Here is a 6,000-nt window from a genome sequence, read left to right as displayed (position 1 = left end):
CAGTCTCATACCTAAATTTGGATAGTCAGACTCAATGTGGTAAACTCCTGATCTCAGGTTAGTCGCGCGCCCCAACCGAATCCTGGCCATTGCGAAGGCACACGTAACAAATAGTTGCGCACCATCAACCCGAGTGGATAGTGAATGAATAAATGCATGAATGAGTATGCAACTCCTGCTCACTAAATCCACATATCAGTACAGTTCATCTATGGGATCATCACCGGGGTTTAGTGCACTATAAATGGCACTGCCGCTCTCCTAGCCACACAGTACAAGTGAGCGTAAGAAACCTCACTATCCGTCTGGCCAATAGTCTGCCAATACCTATTCGACACGTCGATAGCGAACCCATTCACGAGTTGGTCAAACTCAGCCTAGTATTGCCCTCCACCCTCGGGCGGGTAAGGCCACATCCCCTCCCAACCAACCACGACACAGTGGGAGATGCTACCTCCTAGTATTCGGCACTTAAGCGCTCATGTATCCACTAGGTCTCGACGTTGGGACGTCTCCTGGCCATAGAGGTTTAGGAATTTTCACTTAGAGATATCTATGGCGCTCGTATGCTAGAACCAAACATTTTCGGTGTCCCATTTAGCCATCCACGATATGCCTGTGGAGGCTACGGCCCTGATGTCGCTAGGGCATACAGTAATCATAATGCGAGATGCAAGAGTCATACAATCCAGTCATGCATCAATCCTGCGCATACTGCGTGCTCATGTGAGATAACCTCCGTCTATCAGGGAGTCTCATAACAGCATGCTCAATGACATATGCAATGATCAACCACATCTCATAACAAACATGCAGATGATGCGTATGGGCATGTATCATGGTGCTATGCTGTCACATACTCATAACCGGTATCAACAACCAGCATCAACAATCGACCTCGACAATGTGGACATTTAACCAACATTGCCCCCAAAGAATGGCCCACATAGAGCCAAACATATAATGGGCCCACAGCCTCACTAGAAGTCCTGATATACAACATAGTGGGCCTTACTCAAGGGACACATATACACAATAGGCGGGCCCTGTTCATGGGCCTCAAATACATGACATGTGGGCCCTACACATGGGTCTCGAATACATCTAATGGGCCATGCATCATGGGCCATGAATACATCACAATGAGCCTTTCTCATGGGCTTAACATACATTATAATGGGCTCCATAGCCTAGTCCTCAAATGCATCCCAATGGGCCTCATCGCATAGGCCTCATATACATCAATTAGGCCTTAAACACGGCCTGAATGCACATCACAACGGTCCTCAAATACGAGCCGCATATACATCGCATTTGGCTCAACAATCGGCATCGATATTCGACCTCAATACTCAGAATCGACACTCGGGATAGGCCTCGATAATCGGTACTGATAATCAACATGTATAAACAAGGCGGGGTCCATAGATGGACAACTAATCAATAATAATGTAAAGATCGGCTCTCGGCCGTGGTTATATCAATCCGATAGCACGGAGCCATCTGTCTATGGCGAATGGGGGCCCACTTATTTGGGTTAAAGTACGAAGAAAATGTGCCTAACAAAGCCTAAGGGAAGGTCACTATGCGGCGTTTAACCATCATCACCCAAAAATGTGGACATTCAACCAACACTACTCCCAAGCAGTGGTCCACATAGAGTCAAACATAAGGTGGGCCTAAATATCCAACAATTGGCCTCAAATAGTCATCACAGATGGGCCTTACACATGCAGCACATAGGCTTACACATCACGGTGGGTCGATATATTGGGCCGCACCATTAGCCTAATATGCACATCATGATGGGTCGCATCATTAAGCCGCATCAATGGGCGTCAATCCAACAAGTGGGCCGCATCAATGAGCCGCACTAATAGGCCTTATATACATCAAGTCGGGCTTCGATAACTGGGGTGGAAACATGTCATAATGGGACACGACATACGGGCCAGAAATACGTCGCAATGGGCCTCGACCCATGGGCCGAAAATACATCTTTGTGGGCCTTACATATGGGCCATAAACACATCCTAATGGGCCTCAACCATGGGCCTCTAATATATCATAACGGGCCTTGCATCAATGGGCCGCACTAATGGGGCTCGTGCACATCAAGTGGGTTGCATCAGTGGGCCGTACAAATGCACAATAGGTAGACCCTGCACATGCAGCAGATGGGCCCCACCAGATGGTTAGTGTGGATATAGAATGCATAGATCTAGTGGGTCACACATCCCACGAACGGCGTGAATAAAACATACATCGAGGCTGGCCCTATATGACCTGGACAGTTAGGGTGGAACATATGAGGTGGGCTCTGCTCACGGGTTCCAAATACATTACAATGGGCCTTACCAAATGGGCTTTGAATACATCTCAATGGGCCTCAACCTATGGGCCCTGACATATATCATAATGGGGTACCTGCCCTGGATGGCGTGGATAAAAATACATCATGGTGCATCCCATCCAAATAGTTGGACAGTATGGATATAAAAACATATATATCATGTGGGATCCATATGTACAACGAATGCATCAAGGTGGGCCTCACACGGATGGACTGCATGGAACGAAATGCATATGTCACACGGGTTCCACATCCCACGGCCAGAGATTGGGTGATGAGGATAAATAAATACATCATGCTGGCCCACACTACATATGGACGGTATGCTTATTCAACACATATAATAACATATAGTAAGGAGGGCCCCACCGTCCAGTAGCTGCTGGACGATGTGAATATGGAGTGCATGCATCAAGATGGGCACCTCGAATGGACCACAAAATACATCAAAGTGGACCTAACAAATGGGCCACAAAATACATCAAAGTGGGCCTCATAACATGGGCCTCCTATACATTAAGGTGGGCCCCACTGGACGAGCCACAATACATCAAGATGGGCCTCCTCACATGATCATACGTACATCAAATGGGCCACACCAATGGGCCCTATATATATCAAATGGGCCACACCCCAATAAAAGTGGTGATAATGATTTCCACCATTTAAGTTCCTAAGGCCCACCCTAACATATGTTTCCTATCTAACATGTTCATAAATTAATGTAATGATAGATGAAGTGGAACAAATATCAGCTTAATAGGAAACTCCCATGGCCCTTAGAAATTTTGAACGGTGGACGTCATTGTCCACTACCTTAAATGGTGGGGTCCACTTGAACTTTAGATCTGACTTATTTTTAGTCTCAAGCCTGTTAAGACAAGCTTGCCAAATGGTTGGACGGTTTGGATGCAACACATGCATCAAGGGCGGGGTCCACATGAGCTATGGATCTGACTCATTCTTTAGCTCACGCCATCAAATGAGCTTTCAAAATGGATGGACAGCTTGGATACAACACATGCATTATGGTGGGTCCCATGAAGGCCCACCATCATGCATATATTATATAATATAATATAAAAATCTATATATAATATATACAATAATATATATATATATATACACACACACACACACGCATACACATATCAGCCCCACACGTGGGGTGGTCCCACCGTCCAGGGGTGGACGGTGCGAATAAAACACATAGGCCAAGATGGGGCCCCACTGGACAATGTAAATAAAACACATACATTAATTTAGGCTCCACTGTCCACCGCCGTGGACTGTGTGTATAAAACATATAATTCATGGTGGGTTTCACGTGGGCCCCACCGTAGTGTTTATTTGCAATCCAACCCATTAATAAGATCACACGGGCCTGGATGAAAAGGAGAAACAAATTTCATATTAATCCAAAACTTCCGTAATACCCAAACAGAGTTTCAATGGCTGACGTTCAATCCCGCTGTTTTCAATGATGTGGGCCGCCTGAGCCACGTATAAGGCTGATTTTCAGGGTGGCTCACTGCCCTAAGGGGCCCACCCAAATGCACGGTGTTGATGATACGACACACATCATGGTGGGGCCCACAGCAGGGACCCACGTCCCTGCCCCTTCACGTTTAGCGCAGGACGCCTGCGTGTGCGCGTCCTGAGGTCTACTAGCAACAGAGGCTGCCCCTTGCATTTTTGTTTTATTTTATTTTATTGAAAATGTGTTTTTCTGAGGTTTTTCATGTGTGGGGCCCACATTAGGGGAATCCGACCCAACCATTGGTCGCTACGGCTCAAGACAAGCCAAACAAGCACAGTATTCGATATATTTTGGGGTACAAAAACCTCAGAGTGTATTTTAACGGTGAAAACCATCGTTTTCCATGCTATGGCCCGCCAGAAAGTGAAATTGGCTCCATTTTTCGGCTCAACCCCTAAAATGAGCTGGGGAACAGAATGGACGGCTTGGATTAGAAACATACCTCAAGGTAGGGCCTGCATGAGCGGCCCACCCAAAACCCCCTTTTTTTTTGCTTTTAGACGTTAATACACCCACTGTCAGCTCACACTTCACAGTTGCAGCTGGGCCACCCAAATGGTTGGATGATGTGGGTAATACACACATCAAAGTGAGGTCTATTTGATGAACGGTTTGGACATCTCACAACCCATTAGATGGGCCACACAATCACATCTTCACACACAAAACAAATGAAAATGAGGGAGAGAGAGAGAAGCACCCACCTCAAGATCTCCTCTTCCTTCTTCCGCCTATAGCCACTAGAGCTCTAAGGGGACGTTTTTAACAGTTGAGATGGGCTTTGGATGGTGCGGATGAGAGATAGGAAGGTGGGCCACACCAAACTCTCTCTCATGGAGGTTGGGACGTGAGTTGCTTGGGAGAAATGAGAGGTAAGAGGGATGAGAGAGATGTGAGATGTGATGTAAAGAGAGAGAGAGAGAGAGAGAGAGAGGGGGATGGGTGAGAGAGTGATGGGTGATGGGGAGAGTTGACTTTGGGGAGGGTAGTTGTACTTGGGGGTGGGGATGAGTGATGGGGGTGATGGGGTGTGTACTTGATATTTGATGGGACATATTTTATTAGGGTTTGCAACGTGCGGCGTTTTTCTAGAACTGAACGCGGGCCCACATCTTCTGGCCAAGGTATCGCCTCGGCGCGCGAGACATGACATCGGAACCGCGGCGACGGTGCGGTCGCACTGGTACAAGTCTCAGGTCGAGTTCACTCAGATATGCAGGACTCGTCTTAGGGTCACGCGCAAACATTGGTTACAAGTCGCGGGTTGCCGGAATTCGACTGGAAAAACCGTATGAGTATACGGAACGATACGGCCTAGGATAAGGGCCTTACAATTGATGCTCACGTGTTTGATAATATGCTCCAATGAATATATTACTCTATTGTTGCTCACATATTTGATAAAATGCCTAAGTGAATGTATTAATCTATTGATACTTACATGTTCGATGAAATGCCTAGGTCGTTGCGTAGTAATATGTATACTATAATTGTATGATGTAGTATTTAGTTCATAGTGAAGCTTAGGATTTCTATGATATTGAGTTAGTCAGTAAATCGTCCAAATCAATGGGCGGCCCGAGTTAGGACGTCTACCCTAAGGTTGTTCGATCAACTCAGGTTGAACACGGATGACTGACAGTAGTTGGACTACACGGGATGCTTGCACCCAATGTCGGTTGCGTCGTGGTTCTCTCAGGTTAATCAAATCAGTCTACTAGCGACTGATCATGTATGTTCACAATGTATGACAAGAGTAAATGGAATCTAGGATACCTCGTTCTCAATGGATGTGTCCATTCATAACCGTTAGTGGGATACGATCGTACTAAGACTCATGAGCCGAGCATGGTAGTATGGAACACCGTGTCCGAGCTGTTGGCCTACCCTAGGGTGACGAGCCTCCCCATAGTGATCAGTGAGCAACTAAGACTCATGAGCCGGGCATGGTGGTATGGGACACTGTGTCCGAGCTGTCGGCCTATGCTGGGGTGACGAGCCTCCCCATAGTGACCAATGAGCACTGATGGAGGTGATAGACCATTGTTCGAACGGCCCCCATCAAATTACCAGGTCAATGGTTACGTGCTAGAGTACCGTTCGAACG

The sequence above is a fragment of the Magnolia sinica genome, chromosome 18, assembly GCF_029962835.1.
Source record: "Magnolia sinica isolate HGM2019 chromosome 18, MsV1, whole genome shotgun sequence".
Lineage (NCBI taxonomy): Eukaryota > Viridiplantae > Streptophyta > Magnoliopsida > Magnoliales > Magnoliaceae > Magnolia > Magnolia sinica.
The sequence above is the reverse complement of the archived record's forward strand: the minus strand, read 5'-3'. Positions refer to the sequence as shown.